Source organism: Xenopus laevis, chromosome 3S, assembly GCF_017654675.1.
Source record: "Xenopus laevis strain J_2021 chromosome 3S, Xenopus_laevis_v10.1, whole genome shotgun sequence".
Taxonomy (NCBI): Eukaryota; Metazoa; Chordata; class Amphibia; order Anura; family Pipidae; genus Xenopus; species Xenopus laevis.
Genome location: NC_054376.1, coordinates 55714264 through 55737850, shown reverse-complemented (window position 1 = coordinate 55737850; position 23587 = coordinate 55714264). Strand labels below are relative to the sequence as shown.

Here is a 23587-nt window from a genome sequence, read left to right as displayed (position 1 = left end):
ATATATATATATATATATATACATATACATATATATATATATATATATATATATATTCATTGGACATTTTTAGTAGTTTTTAGAATTATTTGTATGTGTAATTTCAGTTGAAAATAGTATTTGATTATGCATTTTTGGTCTCTGTACTCATTCCTGTTTCAGACTCTTGAGTCAGTAGCAGAAGTCAGTTCTTCTCCTGGTCTGTTAATCAGCTGGTTTGTTTTTGGAATAAGAACCAGTAGAGCAGATACTATAAAATCATGTTAAAACATTATTAATTAAAGGAGTAAGAAAGTATGACAACTAACTTTTCACATAATGATAGGCCTCAAAAGCTGTCCAGTTGGCCAGTTTGAGCTCTATATCCTATATATCTATGTTAAAAATCCAGACATTAATAGAACATGTGCAATAGGTGGGATATAAGCATTTGTCATGCTCCTTGCTTAGGACTGATGTAAGTGAAGAAAACAGAGGAAGTTGCCTGACACCAACTTACACCAGGAAGGCAAACTTTTGCAGTACAGTTAGCAATTAAATTAAAGAAACTATTAAAATTAGACCTGCTTGCATTTTAGGCTTCTGTTTAGTTTGTCCTTTAAAACACATAGTAAAGTTGCTTAGAATTTCATTATCAAAAAACAGTTTCTTGGGGTGGAGATCATATTATGGACATGCTGTTTTAGTCTCTATACTTTATGTAGAGCCAGAAGCTATTCAAAGTTATGCATACAAAAAAAATCTGCTTTCTCACTAACAAAGTATGACTATTTCTGAGTATTTTCTGAGTTAAAGTGAGCTGGGTTGAAGATATATATATATATATATATATATCTTCAACCCAGCTCACTTTAACTCAGAAAATACTAATAATCGTATATTAGTATAATAAATCATATAAAGTTATATAAAGTTATGCTGGATGAGATCCTCTTGTTTGGATATCCAAAGTTTAAACCAACAACAACAGTAATAATGAAGCAGTACAGGGCAATATGTTATTGTTACAGAAAAAAGGAAAAGATAACAAATGGATGAACTAAATGTGACCCCCCCCCTCTCCCAGAGCTGCTTTAAAAAGTGAAAAATGAAACTTTACACTTCAATATTGGAAAAACAAATGGAAAATAGAAAGTAATTGGAAAAAGTGATTTCTGATGAACTATCTGAAAACAACTGAACTAAAAATTTTTTGAAGGTGAACAACCCCTTTAATACATTAAAGGAGAAGGAAAGGTTAAAACTAAGTAAGCCTTATCAGAAAGGTCCATCTAAATATACCAGTAAACCCCCAAAGTAGTGTTGCTCTGAGTCCCCTGTCAAAAGAAACACTGCATTTCTTTCCTTCTATTGTGTACACATGGGCTTCTGTATCAGACTTCCTGCCTTCATCTTAAACCTCATTGCCCTGGGCAAGAGCATGCTCAGTTTGCTCCTCTTCCCCCACCCCTCCCTTCTCTACTGTAATCTGAGCCCAGAGCAGGGAGAGACTCAGGCAGGAAGTGATGTCACACCACATTAATACTGCAGCTCCTATTCTAAACTAACAGAGAGTTTCTAGAGCTTTTTACTCAGGTATGGTAAAACATTCTACAGAATAAATATAGCATTCTAGCTAGCACTATTGCAGCTAATCTATTGGCAATAAAATGCCTCCATAGCTTTCCTTCTCCTTTAATTCCTATTCAAAGCTGTGTTTTCTTACAGATCACAAAAATAGAAAATGTGAGTCATTTGAGAGAACTAAGAGTGTTAAACCTTGCTAGGAATCAAATAAAGCAAGTTTAAAATCTTAATGGTCTAGATTCATTGGCAGAACTTAACCTTCGAGACAACAAAATCACATTTTTGGTAAGTGAGAGACAGATATGTCGGAAATGTCTGACTGAATCATCCACCCCCCATGCTTATTCCATCCTTGCTGGCATTATTTCTGAATTTGTCTTTAGTTCCTCCTAAACCTTTCAGTCTGCCGTCAGGTGATTCCAAACTGTACTTGTGCCTTGTACTAATGATTCTGCCATTTAGAGAAGAGATTACTTGCTGCTTTTAAAGGTCAATATTTGAGAACACTCACTTTATTTTTTAATTTTTCATCTCTAAATTGAAGAATGTAGTGCCAAATTGAGTTAACAGTGTTGTCCCCTGTTAAAGAGGATGTAACACCTCCTCAATATACTGTAATTATTAGTTGATATCAGATCAACTTTGTGCCTACTGCAGTATATATTAAAAACAGCCAAGATTGTGGCCTAGTTGGTTTGCACCAAAGAGCTCATTCTGTGCATATGTTTCTACTGTACTCTTTATTAAATTACCCCCGATTTGTGTATATTATTAATAACAGTAAATGTTATTAGTATTTATATATTTATATTTATATATATTTATATAGTAAGCCTATTATTTTCCCTGGTTGGGGTTATTGATAAAATAAAGAATTGCACTAAACCACACTTCTGGGTGATTTTGTGAGTCATATAGACACAAAAATGGGCATTGTAAACCTATGAATCCCCATGCTAATATAGGTGGGTTTCCATGATCTCCTTAAATATACAAAATACCTTCTTATAACAAAACTACTACAAGAAGGTCCGCACTCTCAGGACTTAAAAAAAATCATAATATTTATTATAAATGACATAAAGATATTAATTAGAAGATATTAATTAAACCAAGTTGAGTGGCTGTTACAAAAATTTGGTGTTGTAAAAAGAATTTCTCATTTTAATTTGGGTCCTCCTAGGAAAACTCACAAAAAATAAAATTATCCAGCTAAAAAAATAATAAATAAAATAGTTGTGCCCCCCCCCCCATCACTACCAGTTACCCCTCTCATCCCTCTATGCTGACACTTCCCTATTTATACCTGCCTGCTGTGGGCATTTTCCACTGCAGTGGGAATTTGCTATGCCTGTATCTGCTCTGTATGTTTCTACATTGTCTCTTCAAAATCTTTTTACCCTGCAGTAAAACCTGCCTTTCTTTGTCTTGCTGATGTCACCAAGGGCTTGGTTTATAGGAGGGGGTCTCCTGGCAGCCACATGATTCTGTAGGGGGAAGGGAGGATTTTCATCTTGATGTGATTCTGTAACATTGCTGCCCAAGTTCAGTCAGCTAGTCATATTAACCCATTTCTTTTGCCCAGCCCTCACTCCTTTTCTATTTTCATAAAAATATTATTTCCACTAACAAAACCATTGCAAAATTATCAAAGTATTGAGACATTTTAAGCACATCTTGGGTGAATCAATTCATTCTTTGTGCAATCAGAACAAGCTATTCCTTTTTTAGACACTTTATAAAATCTAGTTACTGCTCTGCGGTGGATAACTATACATTCCCTGCTATGCAGTGAAATTGCTGAAGCTGCATCTTGCCTGCTGAATACAAGGCCATTTTTGCTCCTCCTCCCATTACAGTGCTGTTCACCTTATTCTGCAGAACAGATATCTGCTCTGGAACACTCCCCATTTAGCTACACGAGAGAGGGATGGAGCTGCACACCTAGCAGTAATCAAGGCTGCAGCATGTCCTCAGCAATTTACTGAATGTGTTGTATTAGCTAAGCAGATGTTACAGTTCTATGTCAGATAATCTTTGCTGTTCTCTTCCTTTTAGAGAGATGTGGATACTTTACCCAGCCTTCAGCTCCTGTATCTCAGCTTTAACAAAATATCAAGGTAAGGCATTACTGTTATTGTTCTGTAGTTGTTAATATTAACACCATCAACTGGCTGTATTACTCACTGAGACTGGATCTTTAACATTTTTCTGTACTGCTTTGTTTATAATAGCTGCCCCACCCTTCCCTATCTTTCAGTTACTTAATTGGTCATAAGCATATCAATTAATATTCTCTAAACATGATTTATTACTGGATGTTTCCATCTCATTAGATTTCTGTTCACTGGTCAGCTGCAGCCACATTTATTGGTATTTTATTTAGTCCTGACAAAGTACCTATTGCTATATCTAAAGGTCACATATCTGAATCTTGTTATTCCATAACAGTAGTTGCTTAACTTTACCATGTGCAGTTTTTGCCTGCTGCATCTTATTTAGACATAGTAGTGCCAATACTTGAATGCTTCTTATAGAGAATTTGACACTGTACATGAATGTTATAATTCTTTTTTTATCCCATTTGTTTAGTTACTTGTTAGTATCACTGTCATTAATCTAAAGCTACACTACACGAAATCGTGTGATATACAGTAGTTTAGAAACAATTATTGAAATATTGAGGTTAATTCTCTGCCTGCTAAGAAAATCAGCATTGGGAGTGCTGACGAGTTTTCTTTTCTCAGAAATAAATGTAATTTTTCCTAAAAGTCCAACCAGGGCCGGTCCAAGGTATTTTGGCAACCTAGGCAAGGGCTTCAATCAGTGAACCCCCCCCCACCCAGTCCGACATTACCATTTCCCACCTTACCATTCATATTGCCCCCTGTACTTGTGCCAGTCGCCATTATGTTGCCTCATGTACCTGTGCCAGTGCCTATCATATTACCACCATTTGTACCTGTGCCAGCAGCAGTCAATCCCTCATATTGCCCCCAATCTGAACCTGTGCCAGCAGAAGCCAGAAAATCCACAATATTGCCTCCGAATATGTACTTGTGCAAGCAGGAGCCAAAAATCCATCATATTGCCCCAAATATGTATCTGTACCAGCAGGAGCCAAAAATCCATCATATTGCCCCAAATATGTATCTGTGCCAGCAGGAGCCAAAAATCCACCATATTGCCCACAAATATGTACCTGTGGAAGCAGCTGCCAAGAGGGAGGTGAGGAGTGCCCGCAGTACAAATCACGGGCAAGAGGGGGTTGGAATAGGCAGTTTATAAAACTGAAAAACTATTAAAGGTCAAGCAAACCAGGGTTAAAAAAAAAAGAAAACAAAAGCCCCTTAAAAGTACGCCCCCCATCATGATTGCGCCCTAGGCGGGCGCCTATTCTGCCTACCCCTAGTTCCGGCCCTGAGTCCAACCAGTAAAAAATCTGACTTTAATAAACAACCCCCTAAAAGTTAAAAAATAATTGCTTTAAAAGGGGGATTTCCAATAACGTTTAAGGAAAAGTAAACCTTTAAAACAAGTGAATGTAGAATTGATGAGAGTGCTATTCTTAGAACTTTTGCAATGTACATTCATTATTTATTGTTTTTTTTATTCCGAGATATTAAAGGATTCATGTATTATTAAAATCAATGAATTCTGTTACAACAGCGCCACCTGCTGGTCATTTTCTGACCAGTTTGAATACCAAGTAGTCAAGGAAGTTGTTAGGAGATAGAAAGAGGCTGCTCGGATGTTCTTCTGGTTAGGAGAAAAATTGGAAACCGCTTTCAAATATTTCCTAACCAGAAAAACATGCAACAGCCCTCTTTCTTTCTCCTGACAACATCCTTGACTACTTGGTGGTTAGACTGGTCAGAAAATGACCAGCAGGTGGCGTTGTTGTAACTTGTTGGAATATCCAACCCCTGTGTAACTTCAACTTTGTGACTGATGCTTGAACATTATCCAGAAGAATTTGTTGATATTGGGTTGAATTCATCCGACGCTCGATTTTAACAAGGGCCCCAGTCCCTGAACTAGCCACACAGCCTCACAGCATGATGGAACCTCCACCAAATTTGACAGTAGGTAGCAGGTGTTTTTCTTGGAATGCGGTGTTCTTCTTCCGCCATGAAAAGCGCTTTTTGTTATGACCAAATAACTAAAATTTTGTCTCATCAGTCCAAAGCACTTTGTTCCATAATGACTGTGGCTTGTCTAAATCAGCTTTTGCATACAACAAGCGACTCTGTTTGTGGTGTCAGTGCAGAAAGGGCTTCTTTCTCATCACCCTGCCATACAGTTGTTCTTTGTGCAAATTGCTCTGAATTGTAGAACGATGTACAGATACAAAATCTGCAGCAAGATGTTCTTGCAGGTCTTTGGAGGTGATCTTTGGGTTGTTCTCCGCATATGCCTCTCCTGTATTTTTCTTGGCATGCCAGACCTAGGTTTTACAGCAACTGTGCCTGTGGCCTTCCATTTCCTGGTTACATTCTTACAGTTGAAACTGACTGAGATAGCTTTTTATAACCTTCCCCTAAACCATGATACTGAATAATCTTTGTTTTCAGATCTTTTGAGAGTTGCTTTGAGGATCCCGTGCTGTAACAGAAGCCCAACTTGCAATTGGCCACATTAAATACCTTTTCTCATGATTGGACACACCTGCCTATGAAGTTCAAGGCTAATGAGCTAATCCATCCAATTTGGTGTTGCCAAAAATCAGTATTGAGGAGTCACATGCATTCAAATTAGCAAAATTACAAGGGTACCCAAATGTTTGCAAAGCCAGTTTTTCACATTTGATTTAATTTCATATTTCAACTGAATACTGCTTCACTAAAAATCTTTGTTCAAAAAACACCGCAGTACTCAGATGCTCCTGGGAAATGAGAGACATACCACTGTTATATTTTTTGTTGAAAGTGTAGTAAATTATTATGCAGACTGAGAGGGGTTCCCAAACTTTTTCATATGACTGTATATGCATACATAGACTTGTTTGCCGCGCGCAACAAAAATTATTTGACTTTAATGGGCGTCGGCGTCATTTTGCCGGCAGCAAATTTTTGCCGAAACAAAACGGGTCAAATTCGCCCATCTCTATGGGGGGAATTCACAAATGTGTCGGGAACGAAAAAATGTCTTTAAAATGTCGTAGAAAGTGTCGTAGACACAGCCGACAAATTCACAGAGCATTTCTCCAGCAATTTTCCGACATGTACGACACTTTTGAATTAGTGTCGTTAAAAGTGGGTGTGGTTTTTGGGTGCCACTTTTCCCAACATTTTTATGAATTACTCGTAAACTCATTTTTTTTACCGACAATTTTTCAGACACTTTAGGCTCTCCAAAATGAAAATGTCGGTCAAATTGTCTTTTGAAAAGTCTTGGTAAATGTCGTTTGTACGATGAAAAGATATACAACATTTTAGAAAATTGTCAGACTTACGAGACATTCAGAGATGGCAACATCTGCCTTTGTGAATTTGCCGTTCGTACGACATTTTACAAATTTGTCGACCGCCACTTCTGGGGTTACTTATTTTACCGTCACTTTTGTGAATTCCCCCCTATGTGTTTATAATATAAATACTTGACTCTCTTTATCTTTGTATATGCATTACTAAGAAATTTATAAATCATGGGAAAAACCCAACATGGCATATTAGCAAGTATGAAAAGCTTATGTGTTCCTTATATAAATACTTGACACTCTTTATCTTTTGGGCAGAATTAATGACATCCTGTGCCTTGCTGATTCAACATCGCTTTCAGATGTCGCGCTTGATGGCAATCCTATAGCTCAAGAGTCATGGTACAGGCAGACCATTCTCGGACATATGCTGCAGCTATAACAGCTGGATATGAAGAGGATCACAGTGAGGATAAATCTTTAGTATAAAAATGGTGCAGATTATTCATTAACCTCATAATACAGGTATGGAACCTGTTATCCAGAATGTTCAGAACCTGGGGTTTTCCGGATAACGTATCTTTTCATAATTTGGATCCTTATACCTTAAGTCTACTAGAAAATCATGTAAATATTAAATAAACCCAGTAGGCTGGTTTTGCATCCAATAAGGATTAATTATATCTTAGTTAGGATCAAGTACAAGCTACTGTTTTTTTAATACAGAGAAAAAAGAAATACTTTTAAAAAATTTGGATTATTTTATTATAATGGAGTCTATGGGAGATGGCTTTTCTGTAACTTGGAGCCTTCTGGATAATGGGTTTCCGTATAACATATATCATACCTGTACTGTGGCTTTAGCTGTCCTTTTCCAAAAATGATCGTGCCATAACATGTTGGCTGCTAAGATAACTCTTGCTATATTCAGTCACTTCATCAGGGCAGATATTGACTGATCATACTTTTCCAAAAAGAGGAGATCCTTCAGCCTCTAAGTGTTTGTAGTATGTGGATGAAAAGGTTGTCTGTCTTAAGAATTAACAAACCTGGCAATATAAATTACCCTCATTCTTTTAAATAGTATTATAGCAATTTTAGTCTGTGAATGTTTTTGTTCCAATTCATTTTTCCTCCTTTTACATGTGTAAATATGTTTCTGCATGTTGTATTTTATTCACACATAAGACTATCTGTTTCTGTTTGCATATTATTGCCCTTTATTAATACAGTCTGTTGGTGGACTTTATGCTCTAAATGAGCATATAAATGAGTTTCTGATATCTGTTAGATGCAAGCATGTTTTTGGTATGTGCTGATTTGCTGGTTCTTAGATGCAAAAGATGCAAGATAGCCTGTACATCTGTCTAGACTAGGCAGTATGGTCAGGGCTCCCTTTGAACATTTGAATCATGTACACATTTTGTGTCATGAAGCCAGCTTCTCCAGAACTTCTGCGTCAAGTATGGCAGTGCTATGCAACTTCTGTGATATTGAGGGTCGGAATATTTCTGGCCTATGTGGTGGAGGGCCAATAATGGAAGACAGTGTTGACCACTCCCTGTTTTTAAACCACACCCACTATCACAAGACCCTGTCCACTTTAATTGTGGTAACACACCAAAAAACCAAATGGTTGGTGCCCACTGCAGGGATATCACTCGTATGTGAAAAAAGGAAAACTATACCCCTCAAACAATTTAGGTCTCTATAAAAGATATTGCATAAAACAGCTCATATGTAAAACCCTGCTTCATGTAAATAAACCATTTTCATAGTAATATACTTTTTTGTACCATGTGCCATTGGGTAATCATAAATAGAAAATTGCCATTTTAAAAAATAAGGGCCACCCCCTGGGATCGTAAGATTCACAGTGCACACAAACATACCAAACAAACTATACATGTTAGATCACATGAGCCAATTAACGGACAGAGTTCTATCTTTTGCTTCCACACTTCTTCCTGTTACAGTTAGAGTTGTAGTATTTCTGGTCAGGTGATCTCTGAGGCAGCACACAGACCATCATGAAATGGTGGTTCAAGGCAAGAGATGTAAAAGGGCAATTACTTAATTTATTATATTTACTTAAATATATATTCCAGTTTGATACGATTCTTTAATATGCCACTTAATTTGATATAAACTATCTGTTGCTCAAGTATTCAATTTGGGGGTATAGTTTTCCTTTAATTCATATTAAGACATACCCTTAAATCCATATGCTTCCTCCTCCCCTGTGGATAACACAGTACCCCCAGCACATGATTAAACACCTTAGGGACCCCTAACAATAATTTCCAAATGCTAACAAACCCTCAGAACAAATACCAGGCTTCTTTTCCACAGGCAGAGCAGGGCACACGCAGGCAGAGTATGGCACACCGAAGGAGAATAGGGCAAGTATGGCACACACAGGGAGCATAGGGCAGGCAGGGCCCATCCAGGGAGAATAGGGCTGGCAGGGCCCACCCACAGAGAATAGGGCTGGAAGAGTATGGCACACACAGGGAGCATAGGGCAGCCAGAGTAACGCTCACACAGAGAGCATAGGGCAGGCAGAGTATGGCACACACAGGCAGTATATGGCACACACAGGGAGCATAGGGAAGGCAGAGTATGGCACACACATTGAGCATAGGGTGGGCAGAGTATGGCACACACATGGAGCATAGGGTGGGAGAGTATGGCACACACAGGGAACAAAGGGCAGGCAGAGTACAGCACACACAGGGATCATGGGGAAGACAAATTATGGCACACACAGGGAGCATGGGGCAGACAGATTATGGCACACACAGGGAGGGAAACCTATCAGGACCAATCTAAGATGAACAGTTCATACTGTGCTACAAATAGTGACACAATGCTGGTGACCCTACAGGTGAGCAAACATCAACAATGTAGGGAGGATTTTATGTGTGAACAATACAGGGTATTACAGTCTGAATTTGAGGTTTCAACAATGCAGGGCAGTTAATCTCTGTAGAGGTACTTTTTAAAGTTTACACATGGTAAGCAGACACAGCAGACCGACTTTCATGTGGGGGGCCACACAAGGGGATCGTCCCACGGGCCGCCAGTTGGACAGCCCTGAACTATGGTATAATCTTGAAGTACTGGATCAGTAGTCAATATTTGTGACTTATGTCTGGTCCTGGACTTGTTACTTACTTAACCATGCAATACAAGCGATCAGCATCTTGTAGTCTAATTGTACACTTTAAAACCAAACTGTGTCGCAGACCCAATACAGCCCCGCTCTCCCATACCTGGTAGCTCCCTGGACTCTCTCTGAGGTCACACTGACCTTTTCCTGTCATTTTAAACCAAGGCTGATAACTAGTGGGAAGGAGTTGCTCTAGTCTACATAAAGATTGTTTTCTTAGGCCTGTAAGTGAGAATTTGGTCTTTACTGACAAATACACATTTTTTTTTCTTCAGATTTTGAGAGTATGACATTAATGTTAGATTTTTTAAAGATGTGATACTCGTTGACATGGGGCCTTAGAAAACTGTGGCAATTCCTTCACTTAGTTGTCAGCAGAACTCTGAAACAAAAGGACAATGACTTAGAATTACTTCCCATTGGATTTTTAGTTAACCGCTGGACTGTAAGCCTAGCAGATCTCAAGACTGCAGATAAAAATTAGGGATTCACCGGATATAGGATTCTGCCTTTTCCAGCAGGATTCTGATTTGGCTGAATCCTTCTGCCCAGCCGAACCGAATCCGAATCCTAATTTGCATATGCAGAGTGTTTTAAAAATGACACATTTCGTTCAGTTATCCCTGGTTTTATGTGACAATAATATTTATGACACACAGCATTGTAAATAGGCCCTATGCCATATTATTAGCAAACACTAGATGGCCCAAAAGGGCTAAAATAAGACTGGCAATCTGTAAAGATTGTTACTTGCCATTTCTCTTGCTAAATGGAGAGTTCTGTTAAAAGACAGATTCTAAATTCTAGGCAGAGATGCATATCTATTAAGAAGCCTCAAACAATTCCAAAATTATACCTGGAAGTACAAGGGAATATTTATTTGTGCTAGGTTATCAGCACAGCAATAAAAAAGATAACTAAATTCATAATTTTATACCAATATATCAGTAATAAATCCATAAAAATAATTAATAATCTTTAGTGTTTAAATATACACTATATTATAGATGGACCTATTCTAAGAATTTTTTAAATTTATATTTTGTGGTTTATGAATAATTTTCTTTCTTTTTCTACCTCTTTCTGGCCTACAACTGCAAATATTATGGGTAACAAAAGAATAGCTTAACTGTGAGGCTTACTTTATACTTTTAATCTTAGGGGCAGATTTATCAAGGGTCGAAGTGAATTCGAGGGAATTTTTGAAGTAAAAAAATTCGAAATTCAAAGTAATTTTTTTGGATACTTCGACCATCGAATAGGATACTACAACTTCGAATTCGATTCGAAGTAAAATAGTTTAAATATTCGAATATTTGATAATCAAAGTACTGTCTCTTTAAAAAAACTTCGACTTCAATAGTTCGGCAAATTAAACCTGCCGAAGTGCTATGTTAGCCTATGTGGACCTTCTACAACCATTTTCTAAGTCTTTACACATCGAAGTAAAATCGTTCGATCGTACTCTAAAACCGTTTGAATCGTTCGATCAAATGATTTTACTTCGATCGTTCGATGGCCAAATTCGGTGAAAAATACTTATTTGATATTCGAAATTCTAAGTATTTTAATTCGATGGTCGAATTTCAAAGTATTTTACACTTCGAAATTCGACCCTTGATAAATCTGCCCCTTAATGTGTTATTGTTTAAATTTCAGTTCTGGCCTTCTAATATTTATTCATTCTTACTTTCAAATTGCTTACTGGTTGCTCAGAGTGCTCTTCTTATGGCTTTTGCAATTTACTTGCAGTAGAACTTTTTTTCTGGGGACCAGAAAATAAATGGTGTAAAATCTGGGAAAATGTAAGATAGGGAAAATGCGATATGAATTATACATTGGTGAGACCTCAAAAAAAGTGTAAAATCGGGGAAAACCTAAAATCAGTATAGGTAAAATTGAGGTCTGACTGTATTTATTTGTTTTTAAGATACTGTATTAGCAGTTTTTACTCTGCAAATTTTTCCAGATCTTATGTCTTATGGTGTTTTGCTGGTCAGAAAATGATGTTAGTGAACAGATAAGTTATTTGCCATTTCTTTGGTCAGTTCTAAGTAGTGATACATCACGAGATGGGCACGTTTTGATGCTGACTGACAGTGGAACTGAACAGCAGTTACCAGTGACAATGAATGAATCCTGTAGTTTTATAGCTGCTCTTGTAATGCATGTTTAATATTAATGCTGACACAATGCAGCTTATATGCTCTACAATATTTTCAGCATCTAAATTTGAAATTTTATTGCATTAAACCTTTATGGCTGCTCTAACAATATCCTATAAAATATATTGAGAATGCTGTAAGTTTAGTTTATATATAGAGGGACCATGTTATTAATGGCTTTTATTTGGAAATTTAAAACTATTACTACTGAGGCAAATAGGCAGGATATTTTCTTTACTTTATTATGTTTAAAATGCAGCAATTTAGCTGGTGCATACTTCTTATATATTTGTAAGTTAAACCACCTTAGTTAAAGGCAGTCTACAGTAAATATGTTCATAAGATTCCTGCTCAAAACCAAATGTTGGCATAGGTTTCTTAGCTATTGCATCAATAAAAACTCAATTAGTTCATGATGATTTATTTTATAAAAAAAAATGCTCAGCTATTAACAGGATATCAGTTGGCAGGAAGAACAAACAAAGTCATCTACTCTGTTGGCAGGATATAAAATAAAAAAAAGTCCTGGGTCGAATTTATTTCTTATACAAATGTATTTTTCTTTTGGCATCTATATAAAAAAGTTGGCATTACAAAAGTGCTCAAAAGATCACTCTGAATAATTTAACATTGATACATGGGTTAATATATGTCCTTCTTAAAAAACATTGTACATGTATGGGACCTGTTACCCAGAATGCTAGGGCCCTGGGGTATTCCGGACAATGGATCTTTTCATAATCTGGATCTTTATACCTAAAGTCTACTAGAAAATCATGTAAACATAAAATAAACCCAATAGGCTGGTTTTGCTTCCAATAAGGATTCATTATATCTTAGTTGGGACTAAGTAGACGGTACTGTTTTATTCTTACAGAAAAAAAGGAAGTCATTTTTTAAAATTTGGATAAAATGGAGTCAATGGGAGACAGCTTTCAGTAATTCGGAGCTTTCTGGATAATGGGTTTCTGGATAACAGATCCCATACCTGTTGTGTGTTTATGCAGATATAAATTCAGTCATACTTCAGATTCTTTGCCTTCTGAGGTAAATTATATGTAAGGGATTGTATGTTGTGATGCTGCTTTACTCATATTAGACTAATTTTGATGTGTAGGGTAAGTAAATGAACTGTTATTTTGATTTCCATATAAAGAATTACTTCTGTCTTTTACAACTTTATACGTAACTGCATCGCCTATTGCCTTCAAATGTTTTATTTATTTTGTTCTGCAAACTAGTCATGATGAATATCTAAACCCACAAATGTTGTATACACTATTAGGAAGAAGAAAGACGTACCGCATCTGTTCTGGCAAGAAAAGAGGATGAGAAGAAGCGTGAAAGCCATAAGCAGGCCTTAATAAAGGTAATTTTGTCTTTTTAAGTTTAACGGGTTATAAAAATATGAACAGCTATTTCAGTGCTGACCTCAGCCTCAGCATATCTATACTTCTAAATCAGGTCAGAACCTCTCAATAGTTTTTGTGCTACTGCCTTTATCACTGTTTTCACTTATAAACAGAAGACTCTCTCCAAGTTGAACATCACACACAGTGATATTTCCAGAATGGACAGTGACTGATGATCAACTTTCACTTTACTGTTATGAGAACATATTCTTATTTGCATGCAGCTGGGCACAGGAAAACATAATTTATGTAACATTTTGTTTCTACATTGAAAAAAATGTATTCAAAACTCATTTGTAACAACTACCTCTTTAAATAGTAGAGTAGGTGGAAGCCGGCATGTGCCTGGGTGCAATCTGCCAGTGTATTTTTTTTTTGTTTGCTTTCGTTACTTTTTTTTTCCTCCTTTTTTTCCTTTGAAATTTTTCTATGTAATGTTGTTTAACCGTTCGTCTGCACCACACTGACACATAATGACATTGTTATCCCCGCCTTTCCGCCACAACATGTTTAAAATGTTTGTGTAATGCACTTTGAGAAAGGCTAGAGTGGTAGCCGAAACATTAGCAGTACTTTTTGCTGAATAAAACACCTTTTCTCTGCATAAGACCTGTGAGTGCACGCTTTTCTATCGGACTATATATATATATATATATATATATATATATATATATATATATATATATATATATATATATATATATATATATATATATATATACTAGACATTAAGCCCGTTAAATTAACGGGCGCTAGAACATATGTAGTCCGTTGCGCGTCTATCTACGTCGCTAGGAGACGGTCCGTGGGGCACATGCGCAGTAGCGCAATCCCACGGACACAGGGACTGGACGCAGAGACACTTGAACTTTATAATATAGGATGAGTGATAGTCAGAGTTCCCTGTTTAACTCAGCCTGAAGCCTTGTGCCTTTATATGGTCACAGACTTCTAATATCCTTATCATTTACAGTAGGGGGTAGATTATCCCTTATAATACATGAGTGATACTCAGAGTTCCCTGTATAACTCAGCCTGCAGCCTTGTGCCTTTATATGGTCACAGAACAACCCCTCAGTGACTTCTAATATCCTTATCATTTACAGTAGGGGGTACATTATCCCTTATAATACATGAGTGATACTCAGAGTTCCCTGTATTACTCAGCCTGCAGCCGTGTGCCTTTATATGGTCACAGAACAACCCCTCAGTGACTTCTAATATCCTTATCATTTACAGTAGGGGGTACATTATCCCTTATAATACATGAATGATACTCAGAGTTCCCTGTATAACTCAGCCTGCAGCCTTGTGCCTTTATATGGTCACAGAACAACCCCTCAGTGACGTCTAATATCCTGATAAACACACACCATTTGCTATTCCCAATAGCAGTTCTGCGGAAAGATGCGATTATATTAATCAATAAAGGCAGCGAATAGATTTTGGTAACAGGGCCAATTGGTAATTTACAGCCTTTTTGAGGCACAAACACGGCATATAAAGTCATTCTCCCCCGCCAAGCCTATCTCTTCTGAAGAATCGCACATTCTCCCAGAGCTCCCTTCCCCGGAACTTCCAGTTTACTGCCACGCGCTGCAGGCCGAGTGGTGACGTCATTACAGTGCGACACCACGGAAGTCTGCCAGGACCACACGTGAGAGCGAGCAGAGAAGTGACGGCAGTAGGTAAAAGCGAACAGTTTGTTCCCTCTCTGTACTACTTGTACCTTTATCAGTCCGTGTGTAGTGAGGGGGAGCGGGACAGTAATGATGAGGAGCTATAGCCGGGTCTAAGGTACAGGTTCTTAGCAATGTCTAATGTTGTAACCAGAGACCCGCCAGTCGCTCATTATATCGTCATACAGGCTCATTCCTAATGTAAGGAAAGCTGTAGGGAATCTCTGTCCCTCTTCCTCACACCGCCGCTTGTTTATTCCATTCATTGATTTTGCTTCTACACCACAGCCTATTCTAGTGTTACGGTGTAGCCAATGGGAGACGGTCCGTGGGGCACATGCGCAGTAGCGCAATCCCACGGACACAGGGACTGGACGCAGAGACACTTGAACTTTATTATATAGGATATATATATATATATATATATATATATATATATATATATATATATATATATATATATATATAAATATATATATATATATATATATATATATACATTAGATAGATATATACATTAGATAGATAGATAGATAGATAGATAGATGCACTATAGAAGATATGACATATGTCTAATATATAAGATTATGTTATATGCAGGCCCTGAAATCCCACTGCATTTAATGTAGGAGTGCACCCAGGCCATTTGTCAATTCAAAATGACAAAGCTTTATTTTTATGTTTGCAACATATAGTAACTGATATGGAAATACAGTTGTGTCTCCATCTACACCTCGTACAATTCAGTGCCACGTACCAATGTTAAAAATTGATTTAGCTACAATAGGTTATAATGACTTCTAAATACAAAATATCATACAAAGCACATTAACCATCTCTGTCAAAATGAAATAAAAAGTGAAAAGATATTTTTTAACAGTTAACTGTGCATAGCCAAATAACAGTCTAATGTCTTCACAATGTGTCTCAATTGTTACTAACATAATTTTTCAATTAAATTGGCTAACAAAAATGTATAACTTTCAAAACTGGCAGCAACTGGGATGTCCATCTTAATTGCTGCCTGCATACTATCTGACATTGGGTTTATCAGGATTTTATAATATATATTATTCCAACTCTTGTTCATAACATTTCAGAGTGTCTCGTGTTATCATTGATGTGGTCCTCCAACCACCTGCATTCCTGTCATTGATTGTTGGGCCCAAGAGTCCACAATCAGATCAGACTGATATCGCCCACCTCAGGGTGAGCATATTGAAGAGAGATCCACTTGTTAAAGGGCACATGTTGGCCAAAAATATTATCCCGCACTCCGGTTGGGGGGTAACAGTAGTTTTTTTTTTTAATTGCCCTCTGCTAGCACTAGGACACTCACATCCGGAGTGAGCTCCCGGTGCGAGTGTCCTAGATCTGTGATGTGTTAATGAAGATCCACTAGCACTAAAATGGTTAAAACTTAAGACCAGACTTAAAGCTGCTTACATTGCATTGCTGCATTTTAAAATGCATAAATTACATTTTAAGTTAAATACATTATAGTCTCTTTCCTTGCCAGGGGTAAAGTCAATAAATGTTAGTGTGGTGCCCTATATGTGGAACGTACTGTCAGGCAATTATGGGTTAGATTAAGAGAACATTTAAGGAGTATCAATTAAAAAGGGGAAGATAGCTCAATTATTAAACATTATTAAGCCATTCATAGAGGGTCCTCTCAGGCTTTAAAAATGTTTGGAATTGATGTAGTGGACGAGAAAATTGGAGGCAAGTTAAAACTAACTAAATTATTAAGATTTGAGTCATATTGGATATTTAAATTGAGATCCGTAATACCTGAGGGAATGAATAGTCACTTTGAGTTACAACCATTTCTTACATCACTATGGAATTTCTTTTTTGGAAATTGGAGGTGGTGTTAGGTTATCAGGAGATTTAAAAAAAGCAATATGCACTCTGATATATGCAGACATAAACTTTGGAATTGTATTGCACATTATATATATATATATATATATATATATATATATATATATATATATATATATATATATATATATATATATATATATATATATATATATATATATATATAGAGGCACATCCTGATGACGGTCCCATGAGGTACCGAAACGCGTAGATGTTTATATGATCTAGTAAAGGACTTTCAAGAAAACCTTATGCCGTGAGAGATATATATATATATAAATATATATATATATGAAAAGAAGATCAGCACTCACTGTAGTTTTGGTGAATTCGTGTTGATTTATTTGTCAAAAATCACATCTTATGTGTATATATCTCGTGTATATATATTTGTATTTTTGTATCTATATTTCGATTTTTTAATATCTATATTTATATCCCTATTTATATATGATATATGTTGGTTAATTAGGTATCAAGGTTGTATTATTGCTAATTATCACATATGGGCAATAGTATTTATTAATACTACTGTGTAAGTAGATATATATTTTTTAGAAACAGTAATGGTATATTACCAATACATAGGTTTGCATTCCTTGTTAACGTCTTTTATATACTTGTATTGTTCCCAGTTAGGAGTAACTAGTTTATTCAGATTTCAGGGAGTTAACATGTATATATTATATCCTGGGAGCATGTTTTAAAGAATCTCTTGTATATAAGGAATGCTACATGTAACAGCCACACCTGCTCTGAGGAAGCACCCAATGGTGCCGAACGCGTTAGCTAAGTGTGGCTTGCATGAGGTATGGAGACAATGATGAGACACTGCCATGTGCTTTGTAACAAATGAATTAATTTAACACGGTTTGGAAATGATTTTGGTGAATTTGCACAAATAAATGCCTGAAATGAGTAAACATGCATTTCTTTGTTTTTTAATTGCCTATTGCTTATGGACCTAAGCATGGCACTCACTTCCAGATAGCATATAACCATACCATTCATTCTGTATAGGGGTAAAGTCACCATCATTGTGTGGGAAAGGGAATTACTTCACTCAAATCAAATCAGATGTAAATATTCTGATCTGTGTCCCTTTTAGATCATTTTGCATTAACAATGAAGCAGTCATGTTCAGAGTTAACTTTGTTACTATATACATGACCATTTGACTCTTCTGTGGATACAGTTTAAAAAATATTTACTTAAATTTAAAAATACACTATTAAACAAAAATAATGCTATTCTTTCCTGCTGACTTGAAATATTTGCTGATAGACAAATAGGAACAAAGGCACTTGCAAAAAAGACTTCAAGCCATTTGAAAGTTTTTCTTTTTTTTAGCTGAGCTATTATTGAGGATCTCCCTATAATATATTTTCTGGATTTCACTAATAAGAAATTAGGTTAAAAAAGGAATGCATTTGTCACCCAATCTAAAACTTTATACAACATAACAGAGAGTAGTTCTGTCCAGCTGGCCCACAGTCCTAAATAGGTTTTTCCACAGGTTCTTACTTAACTAAAGCGAGCCATACACTTACTACATATCTGGTGCCCCTACTGTCATGAGCAATATCTATGCACTATGGATATCTGTTAGTTTGTTGATCAGGACAGTTTGAAATTTTCATCTGCTGATGTACCTTTGACCAGTGCATGTTGCATCGACAGAAGAGGCACTTACACTTAGGGTTAGGGACGACAACTCCTTTTCACCTCCAACTGTTCGGCCAAACAAGCTAAACAATAGAAAGGTGGTCGTACAGTGTATGGCAAATGAGTTGGACACCATACTGGAAAGGCCAGAAGTGTTTACATGTCTGCAATACTGATGTGTCTGGAACAAAAAGTAAGGTACAGTATTTAATAGCATTTCATTTTAATGTGGAGTTCACCAGCTGTTCAACAAATCTGAATAATCCTTTGTCCATTGTAATAAACTACTACTGTCCAACAATTTGAAGCATAGGGAACAGGATAGAGATCACCCATAATCAACAGTTTATATTGGGGTTTCTTGACCTTTTTCTCAGAATTGGTTTAGAAAAAATTATAGACCTTATTTTAATTACTGTTCCCTATTATAGAGGACATTTTACTTTATTAAAATGGGTACACAAGTTTGGGGGAATATTTAAGTAATAACATCTGGAACACTCAAGAAACCTGTTTCTTATATAACGACAGATTTAATGCTCTAATAGTAGTTTTGTTCCAAACTTTATACCTAATGTAACTCACTTAACTGTAATAAATGTTTCTTTAGGCCAGTGATCCCCAACCAGTAGCTCGTGAGCAACATGTTGCTCTCCAACCCCTTGGATGTTGCTCCCAGTGGCCTCAAAGCAGGAGCTTATTTTCAATTTCCAGGCTTAGAGGCAAGTTTTGGTTGTATAAAAACCAGGTGCACTGCCAAACAGAGTTTCCTGTAGGTTGACAATTCACATATGGGCTACCAAATGGCCAATCACAGCACCTATTTGGCACCCCAAGAACATTTTCCATGCTTGTGTTGCTCCCCAACTCCTTTTACTTCTGAATGTTGCTCACGGGTTCAAAAGGTTGGGGACCCCTGCTTAAGGCCCATATGGGTAGAACAGCAAAACACAATTTTAACCAGCAGAAGCCCTGTAAAGTAAAAAAAAATCCATTTTGTCTTATTTTTACTAAGGTTCTATTTTATAACTTAGCTCATCCACTTTAAGAAGAAGCCAGAATACATTAAAGTTCTTTTGTCAGAGTGTATGCTTAATGTGGCTATTATTGCGCAGTATTAACATAGTATTAAGACCTTGTTCTTTGTCTAGTGCACTTGCACAGGATCGACAGGAGTTTGGATCACTACTGATTTCAATGAATAGCATTGTTCAGCTGAGAAGTTTAGCTCTGCCAACTGGCTATGCTTGAACTAATTTCAGTGAATTTAAAAAACCAATTAAATTAATAAAATATACTCTGTGGTAATTTTAGCTAGAGTCCTAGACAGTTGAGTATGAATTCTATACAATGTGCTATTGACTTTAATGTAACACCTTACTGAAAGGGAGACCCACTATATGGGCAGAACTACATGGCCGATTCAGCCGCGATCCGACGCGCTGCGCAAAAATCGCAGGAGTCACGTCGGATGAGACGGAAACAAGGTAAGTAATGGCAGTGTCGGATCGTGTCGCATTGTTGATGCGGTGCGTCACGACTGTCGGATGCTGCTACACGATGCGACAATTGAATTACTTACCTTATTTCCGTCGCATCCGATGTGACACCTGTGATTTTGCGCAGCGCATCGGATTGCGGCTGAATCGGGCTTGTAGTCCTGCCCTAAATGATTTTCTTTAATTGCTTGAGCTTACCATGACAGTGAATTGTAAGTTCAGTTGTTAAGAAACCATTTAGAAACCATTTGATTTTATTATCCTGCCATTAACAGATACTTTGACCTGTAGAAATCAAATAAATACCCAATACAAATGTTCTGCAAATATGTATAATATAGAGTGAATATTAATTAGTAAAGCCATACATATTTCTCCTATATAAATTGGTTGCATGCTTTAATAATTTGGGTAACATTCCCGGGGGGGAAACTGCCTTTTGCAGCAAACACTTTATTGTATTGTAAAACAACAGAAATATATTTAATGTGTAGGCTATTGAAATCTAGGACTTATATTTTATTCTTTCACACAGACAGTATGTTTTTTTGCATGTATATAGACAAACAGCAGGTTCCACGGTGCTTGCTTTCTGATGCTTCATACCAACAGCTGCACCCCTAGTACTGTTACTGTTATGTCTGAAAAAAATTCCAAGGCAAGCAGGATGGTACAGTAGCTTACTCTCTTGTCGAAATAAAAAGAAAGAGATAGGAGAAGAAAACACTCTACCTACTTTGTTTGCTACCTACCTTTTCCTACTCAGAATTGTTTTAAACCCCAGTAACCAAGATGCCATGTGATGGTTTAACTCAAATTGATCAAAAAAGGAAAGACAACCCTTTTGAGGTTCATTCAATTTACTTCTCTTTAGAGAAAAAGACCCCTCTCCAAATCTCAATTTCCTTTCCGAACAAGAAAGAAAAAAGTTCTGCTGCAGTTTTTAGTGTTATCACACTAATATTTACTGATTGCAGTCTCATTAAAGTGACAAGTGATGCAGGTGATGTTATTTTCATATAAGTAGAAAAATGTAAAAATCTTAACCTAGGCGAGTAGCAGTTCAAAGGTAAATATGCGGGTCGTGGTTCAAGCTGCGGGTTGTAGGGTCAGGTCCGGGTCTTAGAAATCGGTTCCGTGCAGGACTCTAGATCATGTACCTTGACATATATAGTCGGCCTATAGACATCTGTACCATCTTGGTCACATTACTAAATATTGGTTGCTTTATGTATTTGCTATCCACACACTATACAGTGTTAACTCACTCGTTTGTTAAGTGTTATGAAGCACCATTGAATAAATTTGGGAGCACCCCGTTTTCTGTAAGCACAGGTATTGGCAATTTTTTCATTTGGATGAGGCAAGTAAATACCTTATGTTTTCAGAAGGCTTTACACTCCACGTGAAGGGCTTTTTGGCTCCTTTTAGCCTGTCTCACCCTAACCAGGCTAGATTCTCTGCTTATGAACTGTTTTGTGATGTCTCACAGATCCACATGCTGGAAACTGCTGTGCTGTGAAGTAGAGCAGAATTCCTTGATTACCATACTTATATAGATCTGTTTTCTCTAACTTTGCTAAAAGCAGTAATCTGATTTGTTGTTCTGCTTTTGTTTAGGAGAAAAGGCGAATGGCTATTTGCAATGCTGCACGCCAATGGGATATTCAGCAAAACAGAGCTACGTCTGCTACATTAGATCAGGAAAATGGAGACTGCGTTAACTCTTATCATAAACAATGCCAGTTAAATGGGACTACTGCTTTTGAACTTACAGAGGAACAAAGGTAGTTGTAATATCATTAATTCACATTGAACCTTACCTGTCTGATTAATGTAGGACACCTACACCAACAGGGCTGTATACATTAAAATATAGAAGTAGTGCAAATTTAGACACACTTTTTAAGGATAGTTGTACCTATTGTAGTAATATAGTAGATATCAGTCATTCATCAGGTTCAGTCTTTTGTCAAAGTGAAAACCCCTGCTAAAAATTGTTCTCCACTGGACGTATGGTTTCAAATGTGTGACAAAAATATATGGTTTTATAGGATTCATTTAGAGGCTTTAAAGACGCATAAAATGCAGGCAGTGAATTTTGTTGGCAGAGTCCAAAGTGTTAGCCATTAAAATCCAAATGCATCATTTATATTTAACATTCCCTACATTTGTATTCTGGAATTTTGTCTTTGTGGGAGATAACAGTGCTGCAAAGAAGAAATTTATATTATGTGGATTTTTGTACCAGACAAACAAAAACAAGCTTTATTTGGAAATAAGCTAGAGAAAAGTATTTATAACATGTTATGATGCTGTGTTTAAATTCAGTGAGAAGTCTTGTGGGGCCATATTTTGGCATGTACAGGTATGGGATCTTTTAAATTGTTTATTTATTTTTCATGGTTTAAAAATATTTCCTTTTCCCTCTAATAATAAAGCAGTACTTTGTACTTGATCCCAACTAAGATACCCATAATCCTCATTGGAGGCAGAACTATCTTATTAGTTTTATTTAAAGTGGACCTGTCATACTTCGACCATCGAATTGGCTACTTCGACCTTGGACTACGACTTCGAATCGAACGATTCGAACTAAAAATCGTTCGACTATTCGACGATTCGATAGTCGAAGTACTGCCTCTTTAAAAAAAACTTTGACTACCTAGTTCGCCACCTAAAACCTACTGAGCACCAATGTTAGCATATGGGGACCTTCCCCATAAGCTTTCCTAGCAATTTCCGAAATCGTTCGATCGATGGATTAAAATTCTTAGAATCGTTCGATCGAACGATTTTTCATTCGATCGTGCGATTGAACTAAATGCGGTAAATCCTTCGACTTCGATATTCGAAGTCGAAGGATTTTACTTCGATGGTCGAATATCGAGGGTTAATTAACCCTCGATATTCGACCCTTAGTAAATGTGCCCCTAAGTATTCCTGCATAAAGTTGGGATCAGATTATACTGTGTATTATGAAAAATGTAATTCCCCCCATATTTTGGGTGTTTACAGCCATACATTTTATTAGACAAGTAGAATTAGTGACACATTCTGGTGTATTTTCTGGCAGTTAAAAGATTACATTATATATCAGTTTAGACTTGTTACCTCAGAGAG

At 36.8% G+C, this 23587-nt stretch overlaps 1 pseudogene; it reads left to right on the top strand.

Moving 5' to 3' along the window:
• Positions 1-23587, top strand: part of LOC108712324 — a 43899-nt pseudogene that overhangs the window by 4336 nt on the left and 15976 nt on the right.